This window comes from Bactrocera tryoni, chromosome 1 (assembly GCF_016617805.1).
Source record: "Bactrocera tryoni isolate S06 chromosome 1, CSIRO_BtryS06_freeze2, whole genome shotgun sequence".
NCBI classification, from domain to species: Eukaryota; Metazoa; Arthropoda; class Insecta; order Diptera; family Tephritidae; genus Bactrocera; species Bactrocera tryoni.
In genome coordinates this window covers 71,464,619-71,483,097 of record NC_052499.1, presented here as the reverse complement: position 1 = coordinate 71,483,097, position 18,479 = coordinate 71,464,619, and the positions used below count along the sequence as shown (strand labels likewise).

Genomic DNA, 18,479 nt, shown 5'->3' with positions numbered 1-18,479 from the left:
CAAGCGCGGCAAACATGGCAGCCGCCGCAAGAAGCATGTAAAGTATGCCGTACTCATTTCGTGTGTGGTTGTAACTAGTAGTTAGTAGGTAGTACTCGTTGTTGTCGCTGGTGATGTGTTGTTGGCGCTGACGTTGGTGGCATGTTGCATGCGTTGCATAACTATTAACCGCCATTATGGCACGTACGGCGTGGCAGGTCTTCTTTTTTTCGTTTGCATTTCGCTTTTGGTTTGGCACGCGTGCCGAGTTGTTATTACGATTTGTTGCTGTTGTTGCTGCTGTTGGAGTGCATGTCTACGTCATGCATACAAATGCACTTTTTGACAGGCCATCGAGCAGAAGCACATGCCATAAGCAGCACACGAAGTGAAGTTGTGGCAGTAGAGAGTCAGTCAGTTTTCGGTTATCTTAACTTTGCAGCTTTTATCTGTGGAAAAAGTATGTTTTTACAGGAGTTTCAAGTTGATATTAGAAGTTCGCTTGTACTCTATCGCCTTCTGGAAGCAAGCAGTATCAAATCGATTATGATATATCTTAAAAGTCTCACAAAGTACAAAACATATTCTCTTAGAATTTTTCTCGATATTTTTCTGTCTCTCTCTATTCCTTTGTCAAGGAGTTTCTACTAAGAAAATGTATTTTGTTTTAAAGTCCTTGACGAATAAAATCGATTTCATACAAGCCCCTGAGTTTGATCGGTTGGTTGTATGGCAGCTGTATGCTATGGCAGGTATTGTTATGAGGTATTCCCATTTTTTACGCTTGTTCACCAAATTGGCAATGCCTCGTTATGGTGACTGTAAGTACATATATATATACTTTTCCTGGACCTTTATACTAACTCTTATCTGGTCATATTTTGGTCATATCTGTTTCACTATTTTTCATGTTCCTGAATCAGGGTTCCAAATTATGAACAGGTGGAATAGATCTGCGAGTGCGCTTATAACCTTCCAACATTAGTTGACCATATGGAGTCTATTTTGGGCGGCGACAAGACAACAATGCCGCCTGACTTTCTATGTATATGGAAGTTATGGTATCTGTGTCCTCACCTAGTCTTTCAATAGACCTTTAAGGCATTCTCTATAACTAGTACATTTATTTGGAAGATACTGACTTAGTTTGATAGACGGGTAGATAGAGAGATATCAAGATCCTCAGAGAATATTGCTGTCCCTACTTCGCAGTTCATTTTGATTAAATTATAATTCTCCTACCCTACTTAACCTCTCCTCCATTCACGTCTAGAAGATATTCTCATCTGAAAGTTGCTATTGAAACTCAACCTTGGGATACATTCCGAGCTGATTCAGGATATCGCTATATCCATAACTTTTCATGTTCTTCCCATCTCCTTGATTCTTATAGCAGAAAATGTAGATACTTTCCTTATACATGACTCAATTGTGCAGTTTACCCCTGCACTGGCTGTTCTCTGTGTCATTCTAGTTTCCTGATAGTACTTGTATATTCTCTCTTTTTAATGTCGGTCACCAGTCCAGTGTTATATATGTAGGAATTGGTCAAATGATAGCCATATACATATATCCATATGATTGTATTCGGTTTTAAGTTCCTACTCTTCTGCTTGTTTGGTGTGCCATATTTCCTTTGTTAACACGTTTCTCTACAGTAATTTTCCTGCTCAGTTTGGTATCGAACTCGACCTTACATACTTAATGATTGTGCTTAATTCTATATCGTTAAAGACCTCTCTAAATCAAGAAAGGTATTCATTGTATACTGCTTGAGGTGTAATGACTTTTCTTTTACATTTAGCAAGGCAGTTTCTGTCAAGCGAACGTCTATGTATGCATGCTCTGAAGCCGATAAAATTGTCCGATACTATTGATCTGATGACTATATCCATTAGCATTTCTTGGACTATCAGCATGCAGGAGATGAAGCTTATAGGGCTATAATCTTTAGCGTTTTCGTATGTTCTTTTGACTTGTGCTGCTTAGAACACCATCTTGGCCCTTTTCTAATTTCTTGGCTTATAAGATAACCTGATGCTTGCCTAGTATATCCTTTTAAACCTTGGAACTATTGATTCCTTTAGTTTCCTTAGAATTAAGAGTATGATGCCATCTGGACCCGCTGTTGTGTATGGTAAAAAGCTTTTAATGGCATGTGTGACTTGTTTTGGCTGAACAACTATTGTCATTGATTGTTATCCTGTCGGAAATGCGTGACAAAGAGACAATAAGTATATTGGTACTTAAAAATTGGCTGATTCCAATCACATTGCCTGTCTGATTTTTGCAGAAACCGTTTTCAAAGTTTCTATTAAGATTTCCTTAAATATGCTTTGAACAAGGAGCTCTCGTATTATTTCTAGCAAGGCTGCCGACGATTTCAAATAAAGCTTTTGAAAGTGATCAAAAGAAGGGAAATCTGTTTGGGTCTGCTATTTTGCTCTAGTAGTTGCGTTAATTTTGAAGATATTTGAACCTTATTTTGGTATTTATTATAATCTTAAACCCTTCATAGCTTATTATGTGTGTATTTTTGTCAACTGATCTGAAACTGGAAGGCTAATGATCGAAAATAAACTGTTTCGCTTTCCATGGAGATAAAAAGATTTGGTGTAAGTTTGTTGTGATTGTGAACTACTCCCCAACAACCAAACTCTTAATTCAAACATAAACAGTCAACATTCGGACCATTTGAAGGAAGTAATTGTCTCAAAAGCGACCAGCTTTGGCAATTAGTAATTGTGTTCCATCAGGAAAAAAAACCAGCATACACACATTGGTTGTGACTCGCCAGGAGCTCTGTGAGCTACGTTGAGATATACTTATACATCCAACATATAATCCAAAACTTTTACACAGTGACTGCTACATACTTGATCCTTTCTATGCCGAATGTTTGTGCTGGTGAAAATTTCGACTCAAAAGTAGCTCATGAAAATCGCCTTTTTTATTAATAAGAATGACGGTATCAAAGACAGGCTCGTTATGAATCCGCGGAATTGGAAACAAGTCATACAACAAAACGGTGCACATTTGACCTAAAACGCGTCATTCTTACTTTGCTTAATAAAAGCTACAATTTAATGTAATTCTACTAGACCATGCATCTATTTCCTTTCCAAGCGTGTCTATCCTCAAACCGAACGAATGAAATGGCTTTGCAAAACACTGCAGCTCCCAAGGTGATTGTTAAAACTATTCAAAATATCTGTGTTTACAGCAAATTTGTCAAATAATAGTTTATACACAAACAACAACAATAAAAGCAATAGTTATTGTCCATCATTTAGATAAAAGTTAGTTAAACACAAAAACGGACAAAGTGATGCTGATCGAAAGCAATTCACCCTTTTATTAGACACAGTTACATATCTATGTTGGTGTGTCTACATACATACATATACAAGTATATCAATGAGTACATTTGTAGTGCCGATAAAACTTAAATTGAATTTCGAATTTACGACTAAAAACTTTTCCATGTGCTTCTATTAAATGCCATTAAAGTGATATCCATCGATATATTGCCACAGCAACAACAAATATTATTTTTATAGAAATGTATATATGTATGTGTGATGCAGTTCATTGTACATTGTGGCATATTTGTTGGCAGCCGCAGTTATAGGCATTTCTATTTTATCTCTTTCTGATTATTGGCAATTTTCTCAAAACAACAGTTAGTATTGCGCTCAACCTTTCGCAGGTTTTTATTGCGGAATTCGACCGTCATTGTGACTTGTGGAATTCAAGTTGCTCGACGCAATTTCCCACAACCCACACCCGCAGCGTTAATGAAAAATTCTAATCCGCTGGGTGAGGGGTGGCGAGTGCTGCGAGGTAGCAAGACTGTTGCAACAGAAATTCGAAAAAAAAAATGAAATAGAAGTTCGAAAATATTGACTTTTACATATTTACAAAGCGGCATGTCATTCGTAGACTAGATATTTATCTAGGCACATAAATATAACGGGCTTGTGCGGGCGCCAGGCAGCTGGATTAAGCGAGTTGTAAGCGCAGAAGCACCAGCACGCAAATCAAATAGCATGTAGATAGATGAGTACAGTGAGTAATCTAGTGTATCTGTTGTTGGCACACACACACGCATACAAATGCATGTTGGTAGAGGGGAGCTTTATCAATTTGTGTTTTGTATTTATTTGCCGCTTGTTTGTTGCATAAACCAACTGTCGGTGGCTGCCGCTGTATTCTAAACAAATTTTCCAAATCAATATTTGAGGAATGTGTTTTGAATGTGAAATGTGATTGGGTTCATGCCAACACACATACACATACACCCATATTTGTGTATGGTATAGCACCGTAGGCATAATAGCGTAGCTGGCAGCAGGCGGCAGGCGCTGTGACATGCCAAAAATGTCGAGGCAAAATGACAATGACGACAACGAAAGGATTGCGCAGATTGTTGCCACAAATTGTTGAATTGTTGTGCGCCAGCGGCTTAGTGTGTGTCAAACTGACATATGAGTTCGGTGGCAGTAGTTATTTTTGGTGTACACATACTGATGCACTCATGTAAGCATACGAATGAAGTCATGTGTGCAAATTTTGTCTCTCCATAGAGTTAGTTTAATGTAGGCAATTCCTCTGCGGTTCATGTTTGTTGGTGGAAGCATTTTATAATATGAGAAGTTTACGTTTTTTCTTTTGGAATTCTAATTTTGGGGTGTAAAAATTGTTGCTGGGTTAATTAATTTCTCTTAAATCGGGAAAAGCGCGACCAAAGTGATATAGGTGCCACACTGTTAAGCCAAGATAATGAAGTCATGCACTCTAACCTCCATCTAATTTCTCCTGATTTCCTATGGTTGTTCGTTATGCACATTTTCCATTGAAGATCACTTTTATATTTAGCCCTTTAGAGGCGGTCTGTGTCTCTGGATTAGTTAGATTATCAGTTCGACTCTTACGGGGATCTCAATTGGACATTTAGAACGCTGGTCTATATTTATACCTAAAACTTCTATATAATCAATCATAAGACCCTCACAAAACGGCAAATCACTTTGAGCCCATCACAAATTTAATGAGTCAGCTTATATCAGTTTCGCCAATGTCTCCTGGTTTACTGTAGGTCGGACTACCGAGATCTTTAAATCTAAGTCTAGCAAAGCTTGGAAAATAGGGTAGAAAGTGCATAGATGTTTCCAACTCACCCTCCTCTTACAACTTGGAAAACTTGCGTCCGACAAGAATTTTATTGAACATTGTCATTGTTATGAATGCGGTAAAATGAACTTTACTAAGGAAAAGTCGCTCAGTAAATTCCTTGTGTTGTAGTCTAGGCCTAAAGATTTTCGCAGTCGCGCAGCTCAAGCCAGAAGACAAGATGTCAATGAATATCGAACTTGATTCTATTCTGTTGTACCTCCCCTGATTAACTCATCGGTTGCAACCGAGGCTTAATGCAATTATTAGTAAGAACAGACACACCTTCTTAAACTTTGAGCACACAATTAGCGAGCTCAGCACTATTATTGTCGTTGTGGTGTCGGACTGAATACTTACTTCCCAGATTGAGTCTATACTGCGACCTTTATAGCAGCCACTTCTAACTGAAAAATACTACAGTGGTCCGGGAGTTTAAAGCTAAGATGGACGGAGAGCACAGGTAACTTCCCCTCGACCCTTCTCTCCTAGAGACGACTTATCCGTGAAAGAGCTCACTGCGCCTTCTCGCTATTGACCCTTCTCCATCCACATATTGCTCGTCGTTATATGAACAGAGAAAAGGCTACCATAAGTACCCTCCAAAGTTTTGGGGAATGTGATTGAAGGTGGAAAAAAATTTGAACCCCTTCATACTTTTTATGATATTAATGCCCCAGAGGTTGAACTTGTTTGCGGTGGAAGCTTCTTCCCTTTCTATGACAGCAAAATTTTATTAGTGAAAAAATCTTAGAAATATCGCTGATTATATGAAGAAATATTTTTGGTGATAAATTTTTTCCTTTTAATAATAATTGCTACATGAATTCATAAGGTTTACAGGAATAAGAATTCCTGAAAATATCAATATTTTGTATATAAATAAAGCTTGATAAACATACCGCCATTGGAGTTGACTTAGCGTAATTTCCACGACAGGCGGGTCTTAGGAAGTCTAAGTAGTCGGAGCGGAACTGGATTTTTATCCAGCCAAGAACTGTCAACTCGGCACCATTTCTGGAAACTACCTCAAGAAGCTTTTGTGCCGTTACAACAACAATTTAGCGTAGTTATAAAAAGTGTTGCCTACATTTAGGATGAAATTTTCTATAACTCTCTTTAAGTTTGGCTAATCGAATGTGTAGACAGTAAAACTCAAATATACTCTCATAATAGTATTGAATAGCAGACATTTTATGCACTTTATTCCTTCGTCCACATACGCTTCGGTATATACGAAGTTCAGCCGTTCAACTTTATTATAGCTTTCAAAAGCATAAGTTAAACTTATCGTTGATTTCAAATGTAGAGTTTTGACAAGATATTTTAAATATAACTGGTGAAAGAGTTGTGACTGCTTTTACGTAAAAAAAACTATAATTTTTTATAATACAAAATTTGTTCATAAAGAAATATATGTATGTATGTACATATGCTTATATATTCCCAAGTTTCTAGATGATACTCAGAGCCTTAAAATTAAGCCTTTATAATACCTGAATAAAAATTTCACTAAAAACAATTGATTTTGACTAAGAAGGGCATATCCTTTCTGCTAACAGATTTAATGTGTGGTAGCACAGACCATCACTAATCCCACACTACGCTCAATTTCGTTTAGCCGCCAATTTATGCAGTCTATTTTTGACACACATATATACTCCCAGACTCCTTTCATATATTTCCTTTTCAACTTAAATATACTTACTCTTGGAAAAGGCCACATTTAATATGTGAATTGAGATTTGTACAAAATTGATCCTTAAACGCGCCCAGCACCATCCGTAGGGTAAAGATGAATAGACGCCCGATTAAAACTGTCACCACAAATCGAAGCCCATTTTCATTAGTTATGGCAAGGGTTAAAATTATGTATGCACATACAAACATATCGACATCCTAAATGCATGTGTCGCCGTTGCGCCTGCTGTGAGGTGTTGCAAACAGCAGCGATAAATTTTTTTCGCACACAAATAAATTTGGCGCATTAATTTTTAAAGCGCACACGCACAAGCGCCACACAATTTTCGTATACCACATACCATAACATGCAACACACACACAAGCATACAAGCATATGCAAAGTGGCGCGCAGACTGCTGGCGTAAATTCGAAAATCCGGCCGAGCGGATAAATATAGTTACGCAGGTCCTTTGTGGCGCATAAACAACAGTGCCAAGTTCCCCAACCGAGCAAACTGCCACATATGATTGTGTGTGAATGTGTGATATATATGTATATATGTATGTGGCTGCCGCTGCTGTGGGATTTGTTTACAATTGTTGTTGTTTATTGTTTGTAGTAAAGTTTAGTTTCGAAAATGTTTCCCTTATTTCGGGTTGAGTACGTGAAGCAGTAGAAAAGTACTTGCCACATTGGCATTGAAACGCGTCCATGCGAAGGCCAGAGTGGTGGGCGTGAGCGCGAAGTGCACTTGAGTGGGCGTGCCGCTGTTGGGAAATGTATGCGTGATAAATTACGTGCGTGTATTTGCTGCCACATATATATGTGTGAGTGTGCGTGTGGATGCTTTCGCGCACACTTATGACTCTTCACGGGTTTCATGAGTTCGGCAAGTGAGCGTGCCGTGCTGCGCATCCTAAGTGTGGCCTCAGCGCTGCCATTATCAAAGTCCAAAGTCCGTTTTAGCATACAAATTTTTAATGCCTACACGTAGATATGCATACATATTTACGTACATGTATGTGGGGTCATCATTGGGTCCGGAAGCCCCAAAGCGCGGCGCGTGTCTGCTCTCTCTCCAGCGAGTTTGGTTATTTGTGTACACATGTACTTGTGTTTGTTTATTTGTTTGCCAAAATCCTTTCATATCGTACATAAATAAACGCGAGTATAAATAATTGACAAAAAGCACAACAAATATTGGTGAGCGGGAAAATTGCTGTAAAGCAGTGCAAAATCCAAAAATGTGGACAAAGTCGGGTAACCAAAGTTGGTTGCTTTACCATCTGTATAATAATAATGTACAATGAAGAAATTCTTCCGCCACAACACATCCGCTTTAAGAAAAATTTGAAACATAACTTCCAAATTGCTAAAATAACGACAGAAAGCGGGACTGGCAATTGAAGCAAATGAAATTAGGGATTATTAAGTATACTACTCATTGAAATGTATTAAAATGGTTCTTAAACATTATCTTGAGCATATAAAAATAGATGTTAGCCTCAGATTATACTAAAGAATTGATGTTCAATCTCTGTAGTGTGGCCTTAGATTCAGTGTTGTAAGTTCCTTAAATAATGGGGCTGTGTGAGTTGTTGGCCTTTGTGTCGAAGAGTATACGGATAAGATATCTTGTGTGAACAATTCCGATAACACTCATCCATCCATCTGATCAAATTTAACAAAAAACCTACATTTTCACGTACTTCAATACAAATCTTTATAATATCCTTCAAAATCGGTTCCTCAGTCAACGCTTAATCTAACTTCCCAGGCACTTGTTGTAAGCTTCGACTGTTATAGTCCTCAGTGTCTTCAGCCAATATTGATTATTTCAGTTTCGACTCATTTTTGGAGTACCAATCGCTAGAATGTTGGTAAGGTAAGGTTCTCAATTTTTTTTCGTCATCTTCTTGACGTCGCTTTTGAATTAAATTTACATGCTTCATACTTAAAACATAAACCAATATGTGTTGAGCTGTTTTAGTACATGAGTTGTTGAGAACTTCTGATATTTCTTTGAAGCAAACCCAACAGTGGTTAAGCACTATTTCATTAACTTTTCGATGTTACTCTAATTAACAGAGATGGATGGACGATTCGCATGAGTCATTTTTTGAATGCTTTGTGTCACTCAAATACTTGTGTGCGTGATTAGATGGATTCCCCGAAAGAAAGATTTATTAGAAAAATGTAAAAATCGGCCAACAAATATTTTCGCTTCATAAACAAACCGAGCTGTCGGGATCACTTTTACGGTTGTGTTATGTTTCACAATCAGTAACTACATATACTAATATAAAGCTCATTTGACAAGTTTTTGACCAATTTCTCCCCAAATCTCTTACTTGTTCGGGTACTGGCTCCAAGTTTATTGCCTTTTATCAAAAAAAAAAAAAATTTAATATGACAATTAATTTGGTAGGCCAATCAGCCACGCGTAGACCGGTTTGGTCCTTTGCGATACTAGATGGAGTTCACTTGCTATGTCCAAGAGGAGTAAGCATCGTTTTGGAAGCTAGCGCTTGACGTGAATTTTAACAGAGTCTGCGGCCTCACTATCAATACCTCCTCCAGTGTATCATACCATGGGGAACTCAGATGCTTACAGCGTAGTCTTGCCAAGTGCACAAGAGATACTCGTCCACTCATCCCGCGGCTTTCGCAATAGCAAAGACCTCAGCTTAAAATATACTGCAGTGGTGCGGCAACTTAAAAGGTTGCCTTAAGTCTAACTCTGGACAGTATATTCCCGCATCAACTAGTAAGATATTAAGTCTTTTTAAGGTAATGATTTCATCATATTCAACCGAAAGAACCCGACAGATTTTGTAGTTGTATGCGACTTCCAAGCATAGTAGTATAGAGACTGTGTTGTTAGACCAAATAATCAAAACGAGGGACGAAACGAGGGGGGGAATAATTTCCATATAATAATTTATATATAATTCCATATAATAATTTCCAATATCTGAGAGGTATCCACCGATGGGTAAAACCGCTTTTGTAGCCGAAAGTTCGGAAAACAAAAAATATGGGTTTTATTGGGTAAAAACCGGCATTTCTTCAACAATTTTTTCTCATATAAAAAATAAAAAATTTTATTAGGATTTTTTATTGTTACAAACACACTACCGGTATTAACAGAGAAATTCTGAAATATTTGGAAAAAAAAATTTTAACTCGGCCATTGCGACGCTATTCCCGGTAAACCCTCGCAAAAAAGATACTCCCGCGTTGGCAGAATGACTCATTACAGGATTCAAGTAAAAAAAATACGTGTTTTAGTTTAAACATTAACTTATAACTTGATCGAGGAGAGAAAACTGAAAATTTGATTTTTGGCATACATTTTTACTAAAAAAATTATGAAAAAAGATTGAAGTGAAAATTTAGCGACATTTTTTTTTCAAAAGTAGTAGTCGATAAAAAAGTCTTGTGTTCAAATCTTTAAGAATTGTATCTCAAAGACCTGTGTAAGATTTCATGAAGATCGGTTAAGTAGTTCTTAAGTTCTTGTCAACCGACTTCAAAAACACACACTCAGTTTCGAGAAAACGCGTTTAAAGACGTCGCATTTAGCTTAGCTTGCCCCGAGGACACAAGTTTTCAAGGCTGTACCTCCGATACTATTACTTGGATCAACTTGATAATTTAGGACAATACTCTACAGATTTTGTAGAATTTAAAAATAAAAAATCGATTTTTAGACATGGGTTTACATGTTAACCCTTCAAATTTGTATGTCTTATACCCTCAATAGCGTTTATAAAATTTGCCGCAATGTGCGTAAGACCCAAAAGGAAACTTCCGGAACCTTGTAAAGTAATACATAAGTGGTCAGTATGACGAACTGAGTCGCTTTGCCCATGTCCGTCTGTCTATACGAACTAGTTCCTCAGTTTATGAGATATCGACTTGAAATTTTGCACACATCCTTTTCTCATCAAGAAGCTGCTCATTTGCGGAAGCCCCAATATTGGATAACAGTATAATAGCTGTCATACAAATTGACCGGTCGAAACCAAATGCTTGGATGACTTTGTTTTGACAAGTCATTGCCACAAAGGGCATTGCCATAAGACTGCATATAGCATAGCATATATTTGCGATTAAAAGTGACTGAACAAAATCAGGCTAAAGTTCTATGTATACCCCTTAATGCTATAATAAATGCACCTGTGAAGTGTTTGCTAACTTTTTTATGAAATTTTAACTAACCAATTTGAGGTATCAATGACAGTTTGCTTAAATTACAGGAGCATACTAAGCTGCTTTTGGAAAGAAAAAAAACAAGGGTAATCTGTTTGTTTAACTGAGAAACAATTCCTTGAATAAAAATAATCGTGGGTCATGATATCTTTTACCAAACTACTGCCACGACAGTCATAAAAACACTTGAAAGGTACAAATTATTACAAACAAATATATACAAATATATTTATGAAAGTGTGTACATATATGAATACCACAATGTATACATTTGTACGCAAACATAACGGACACACTTTGCCACATATGAATACACGCAAGCTCAATGAAGGACTGATGAACGTCCATAGAGAATTCCAACACAAACAGCCGCAAACAAGTCTCCAAATACACTATAATATACGATATTATATATGTAAGTAAATTTCTAAAAAAGGTAAGCGGCAGCACTTTCGATCTATAGAATGAATGAATGAATGCATGAATTGTGGGACAAGCGAACGAGCTGTCAAAGCACCAAAGGACCCAAAAAAAAGGCTGCAAAATGCGACGAGAGATTTTGATAGAGCCGTTCGGTCGCTTGGCCTGCAAAGAATTTACAAATGCTTAAATTAAGAAAGCTTTACGTTTATTTACACAATAAAATTCCAATAGAAATATGCGCTACACATATGAAGATATATATATTGTACATGTACATATATTTGCTTCTGTGGCAGTGTGAATTCTGTGCGTTAGCGTTGGCTTACAAAATAGTGAAATATTGTTGATGCAACAAGGAAAAAAGCTGTGGAGAAGGATTGGAAAGATTGGAAAAACGAATGCGTGAGCTTTTATGTGTGAACGCGCATGTGTGTGTGCCTGATTTCGAACGTTATGTTTTTGCAAATGTGTGTGACATGACCCTCAAACCATGTGTCGTAGAAACTAAAAAATCTAAGCGTATTCTGTGCATACACACAAATCGAAACACAGACATATAAGCCTAAACCTATACATATTTATAAATATATAAAAATATATACAAATACTCATGCTTTATTCATACACGCATACATACATATAAAAATGAATTAAGCTTTCTATGCGTTGAATCGAAATAGAAATTAAGAATGAGTGCGCTGCACACTGCTCAAGGCTGACAAGTGTCACGGCTGTGCGCCAGGTTGGTTCTATATACAGTTCGTCGCATGCAGCGCTGCCTTGCATTAAGGCTGAGAAAACCTTGTCTGTGTGATTTTATGAAATTTCAGATATATATATATATATATTTATATAAATATGTATATTGTATATTGTATATATATAGATATACATATATGCATATGTATAATTGAACTGGTGCATTTTAAATAAAATCTGTTTATATATATTTAATTATACAAAGCAGTTTACGAGGGACTGACTACGCAGGCGCACAAGAAATGTTGCATACATGTAGGCGCATTAATACACACGCACGCATACGTGATTACTTTTTACAATTGCATTCTGCTGATTGTGCTTGGTAAATCCAATTGCACTTGAAATTGAATAAATAAATGGATTTGAAAACTCAAATTGTGTTTTCAACAATTTTTTATATTTTTAGAAATACAATTTTTCCTTTCGAATTACTGGCATATAACTGTGTTAACTTAAATTAATTCCTTTCTGATAATCAAATCTTGTATACGACTAGATGTTTTAAAGTAAATGTCTTTTTTTGACAATTTTTATTAAATAAAATATCATGAATGTAGTATCTTGTACGCCCTTCTCCCTTTTAGCTTAGGTTAGGTTATAACGGCCCACATGGACCAACAAAGACACATTTTTGTTGAAATTTTTTTAGGATTATATTCGTCTTCAACAAATTTACTTCTTCAAAAGCTTGTGCCACTAAATAATTAAAATTTTTGCTACAAGTATTTGAACTTTATGAGAATTCTTGTGCAGCTTTCTTCTTCTTAATTGGCGTCTTGTGCAACTTTAGATTGGAGAATAATGAACTGAGAATTTTCTGTACAAACCGGCCTTAACTATCTTCTTCATAGTTTCCATAGAATATGAGATTTAAAAATACAAAATGAACTGTTATTTAAACAAGAAACTTTTTTGGAAGTACATTAATCGTCCATTTTAGATTAGTTTAAGTTATACTGGTGGGCTCTCATGTCATACATGAACCTGTGGGTCCCTTGTAATGTCAGATGGAGATTTAGTTTAGTTTAAGCTGAAGTAGTTTGAGCTTTTTGCAAACTTTAAAAGTGATTCGATATCTAATTTGGATACTCTATCTAGTCTCCGAAGCTCCTTGATATCTAAGACGATTCATAAATAAGGCTTCACATGAGCATAAGAGACGTTTCAGCGTTTTTCTCGTGCCTACCTCACTGCACTCCCCTTATGTATCGCAGTTACTTATGTCCATTCAGCTAGCATGTGATTACAGTTAGTTTTGACCAAGCACCTTCCTGTTGTCCTTTCGAGACCATGTGAGTAAAAAACTTGTGTGGTTTTCTACGGGGCTCTTGCACATGATCTTGGCATTCCAGCATGTCCTTAAGGCTCTTTCGGAATTTACTACTGTAACTTGTTTAGTGACTTATGTATGGTTCACTAGCAAGTTGGGTGTCACTTTTAGTAATCTCATCAGCTATTTCGCTTCCCGGAATTCTTTAATGGCCTGGAACCTTCCTCTATTTCAAAAATTTATGTTTTCAACATGTGATCACTCTTTCATTCTGCATACCTCCTAAAAGCTTCTTAAACTTCCAGATAAAGCAATACAAGTTTCAGCAGAGACAGTTGTTGTAGAAAACAAAAAAAAAAAAAAGAAATACGAAAATAGATACTTCAACTTGGCGTTTAAATTATTTTAACACTAAATTTTCTGTGTCTTGATTTTGCACTTAAAAACAGTATTGATCTTTGCACTCACAGAGCTGGTCCACAGTGGTCTCAAAACAATTCGTAAATTACACAATTCGTAAATTTTTATATATTTCTGTGTTTAGCAAAGACTAGGTTATGGTTGTTGAACACCAGAGTTATCGGAAATCAAATATTCAAGCTGAAACCTGTTGAATTAAGGCCACAACAACGGAACGGATAGTACTTAATTGGCTATTCTATAAAGCTGGACTTTCTATATATTAAACAAAGATTAGGTAGGCCAAAAGGTCCTCTTACCGAGCTTTTTTCGAAAGCATAGAGCGCTGTCATGAATTCTATAGACACCTATGGCGAACTTCGAAAAGTTGTTGGGATTATGATCAAGCATTAATAAATTTGCGATAAGTTCAAAATGCGTCGTTGATCTATGAGGATTTGGTGATCTACTTTTAGAAGTTTATCATTCATCGATTTTAGATCAACTCTACCACTTAACCTAATTAAACATAGTTTAACTTTTCTACTAATTTACTATACTATGCATACTATATTTATTAATGCTGCTTTGAACAAAATCAATTTCGAAATTCCAAATCTAAGACTTCGTTTGCGACTTCGAATTTTTATAAATTCTGTATTAATATAAATTATATTCTAATCATTAATAAAAAAAAGTTTAATATGAAATTGGAAAATTTTGACAGAGTTTTATCCAATTTTGCCCCACTGTTCATACCAGCATTGCTGGCAATGATAATGTTGATGATTTTGATGGCGTGTCACTCACGCAGAACGTTCAACATGAAAAATAGCAAAGTTGACAACTGACAAGTGTTGTAGTTGTACTGTCATTGTTGCAACATAAACATTGTGACAGGCATAAAACATGACAACTAAAAAAGTGCGAGAACATTTACAAATTGTAGAAAGAGTAAGTGACAATAACAACAAGTATGAATGAGTGATGTCACAAGAAAAAATATTAAACGATATATGTATGTGTTCTTTTAAGAATAGTAATGAAGCTTACATGTAACTTTAAATATATGTACACCTAATATGTTAGGGTGATCCGTAAATGTTGGTTCAACATTTGCTTGTCTTATTTAAAGTCATATATGTACGTTTTGGGCTGCGACCATTGCCAATAAGTATGCAACATTGCTACCTAACGACTTTATGTGTCTTTAAGGAACACCCTCGCATAGAAAAATTCGTATTAAAGAGAATTTTTACGATCAGAGAAGAAAAGTGGCAGCAATATCGGCAATAAATTGTATATTATCACTTTGTTTACTTTTCAGAAGAAGTTCTGTTGTTATGCAATGGCTATATCTGCTGGTATGGAAACCTCAAATTCTGAAAGTTCTAATGCTTAGCTTTTGTTATATAACCATACCTCAAGAACTTAAGTTTTAAGTGAGAATGGATTACCTCATCATATATATATGTACATAATTTGTACACTTTACTCTGCTTAAATAAGTTTCCGTTAGCCTGAAGCTATAATTTACCCACTATCACGGCAAAGCGACGTCTAAACTCGAATCTGTAGCATCTGAGTCCAACACTCGTACGCACTCACTATTCACCCTCACGCTCTCACAGCTCTTCAAAGATACAACGAACTCGCTTCTCAGCAGTCCACACCGAGTACTGCGTTCCCCCTCGCCGTCTGAGCTTAATTCGTCGTATGCGGCGAATTAGCCGAAAAGTTTGCAAGGCACGTCGCCTTGGTCTCAGCATCAATTTCAGTAGGCTCTGCAAGTTTCTTTTTCGACGCTTGTTTGCAGCTACAAAGGGGTGGCGTGGCGCTGGCTGAGGTGTCTGTAGTTTCGCTTTCATAGAAATTTGTCACTTTTTGGGTTGGTTTGTTTGTCGAAGTGTGTTGTATATTCGCTTTTTGAGCGAATCAGTTTTGCTTTCGTTTGGTTTTTATTTTTTGCGTGCGTTGCGTATTTTACGCACGTACATTTATGTCCTCGGAAATATGAAACGCTTTGTGATTTTTAATGAACTTAAGTGTGCGTAAGAGCGGCAACTGTAAATGCAGGACCATGGCTGGTGTATGTCACATGTGGATCCAACTACATATACATCATTACATATATGTATGTGTGGTTTAATATGCGAAAGAAAAAAATAAAATAATGTAAAAGTCAACAGCGAGACGTGCAACAAAAGGCCAAACAGGAGGCGCATAAGTATTTATACAGCTCCGACGCCCATAAGAAATCGCGGCGAGCTCCAAAATGTCCCGCTTGTTCGTGGTTTTGTATGCGGCACACACACTTTTACATAACTTTACATAAAACCCGCTTATTCAATACAAGTCCAGCCTTTGCTGTGCAACTTTTGTTGCCGCTCCACTTTTTTCGTCCATCCAGTGTGCGCTTTGCTCTGTCAAAGCCCCAGTTACTAAAGTAACTTTTGCGGTGGACGCGCGCAATATCAGTCAATGGGCACTTTTTCAGCTCCGCAGCACACCATGTCGTGGTGGTCACCAATATGCCGCGCTGTGCCAACCTATATGCGTGCCGTCACACCCCCACCTCGGGCACTCGGACTGCTACCCTAATTGGACCGAAATTCAACGACTGAATGTCGCGTCGCGGTTTTGCTTACAGTGCGCCGGCTCCACTATTGGATGTCGTCGAAATGTTGTTCAATCGCTGGCTTGTTGTTGCCTTGTTGTTTTTGGACGTATATGCTATAATACGTGTGTTCGCGCAACCAGTATGTATGTATGTGTGTGGCGGTGGGTTGGTGTGTGTGCGCGTACTAATTAAAAGCATCGATTTTCGTTGGTCCGCTGGTTGGTTGTGCGTCAAATTGGACCACATCCAGCAAGCCAATGCAATAACAGTAACTTTGTTGGCTGACGAGAGTGAATCGAGTATTTTTTCAGTAGAGAAAATTAATGTCGACTTGCTAACTTTTCGTAATAAATTTTAAAATACGTACGCGCCGCTGTAACGGTGTTCTTATTGAGGCAGAAGGTAGAGTACAGAGACTTTTTATCATACTTAAACAGTCTTTAGGGTAATTTTGTTTTTTTGTAGTTGGAAGTAAGCATAACTGTGATCATTCAAGCTTATACGTGCTTTCTCCATTTAAAGTGTGGCTTTAATGTCGTTTAGGGTTAACTTAAAACCCACGTCTTGTACTAAATACTTCGACTGAGTCTGGGTTTTTTCCATCTAGGTTAAGATATGAAAATAAATTTGTTAGTAAGAGATCTACGGCAATCTTTATTATATAGTTTTGGATCGCTATATACTTATATGAAGCAGAAGATAGCGAATCTGGAAAGCTGAACTCTGGAGCGGATTTACCAGCTAATAGATTGCAAAGCTATCTTAAATCTTTTGATACAGTTTCAGTGTTTCTCTGTTTTAAGATTTTCTTTTATTTATTTATTTTTTATTATAATTTTATCGGTTTCCTTCCGCATAAAGGTCTTTAGTTATCAATTTCACAGAATTAGTTTTAGGAATCCTTCTGAATCCATATCGGATCAAAAATTTCAGAGTTGCCGAGTTAAGATAAATCTTCAGTTCACATAATTTGGAACCTTGAGCCTGACTTAAGAAGTTTATTAAAAAAAGTTCGAATGGACGCGCTAGAGATGTCGAGCTCTCTTGCCATTTCTCTAACACTAGCCTGACGAATTTCAAGCGCCATATCCTTCACTTTTTTAATATTTTCATAAGCTGAAGAGAGAGTCGTCTAAAACGAGGCATGTCTTCAGCGATCTTTCGATCGTCTTTGAAGGCTTTGTACCACTCGTAGACTTATGTCTTTGTTAAAACTGAATCACCGTAAGTCTTTTCAAACATTCTTAACGATTCCACACACTACATTAGGTTCAAAATACAAAATTTAAGACAAATTCTTTGTTCGATGTACCGACGTAAGCAGTTGCCGTAACCAAACTGGTTGAAAGATGGTGCCAGTATTTGACATATTAATTAAGTGTAGTCTTACCATCTTAGGCATATTTTAATCAGAAAATTTTATTGTTTTTTTTAGTAACTCCGAATCAAATTTTAATTATCATGATTAATTGTTGTAAATTTCTTTCCTTACAGATCGTGATAGCTATTAGAAAGGACTTTGATCCTATAATCCTTATTCCTGCACTTAACTTAAAGTCTCCTGCTGAAGGTGAGTTCAAAGTCGTGACTGAGGCATTCATTATTAATCAACTCATTAATTAATATCACAAATCTGTAGTATAATCATAACTTCAAGTATGAGTATTGCAAGCTGATGATTCAATTGTTCGCACATTTCCGAAGTATTCAAACATAATCAAGGAGTATATAAACATTAAGGGTATATTAAATTTCGTTTGCTTGTCTAAATTCTGGAAAATTACTTCTCGTTGTGAAAAAATTGGACATATTTTCAAAAAACTCTGAACATTTTTTGGTTGGAAGTAAATAAATAATTTTCAATATTGTTTAACAAACTCATATCCAAACAAAATTTAGTATATGCCACTCTTTTATAATTTTTGCAAAACTTATATTTCTTCATTCTTTATACAA

General features: G+C 36.6%; 1 protein-coding gene across 3 annotated transcripts in view; it reads left to right on the top strand.

Annotated features, from left to right (window-relative positions):
- The window catches only part of LOC120766646, a 361,298-nt gene that overhangs the window by 92,760 nt on the left and 250,059 nt on the right, over window positions 1-18,479 (top strand). For all 3 annotated transcript variants that reach the window (XM_040092269.1, XM_040092267.1, XM_040092268.1), the window contains one exon: window positions 18,018-18,093. The gene's annotated coding sequence lies outside the window, so the exon portion shown is untranslated. The remainder of the gene's footprint in view (window positions 1-18,017; window positions 18,094-18,479) is intronic.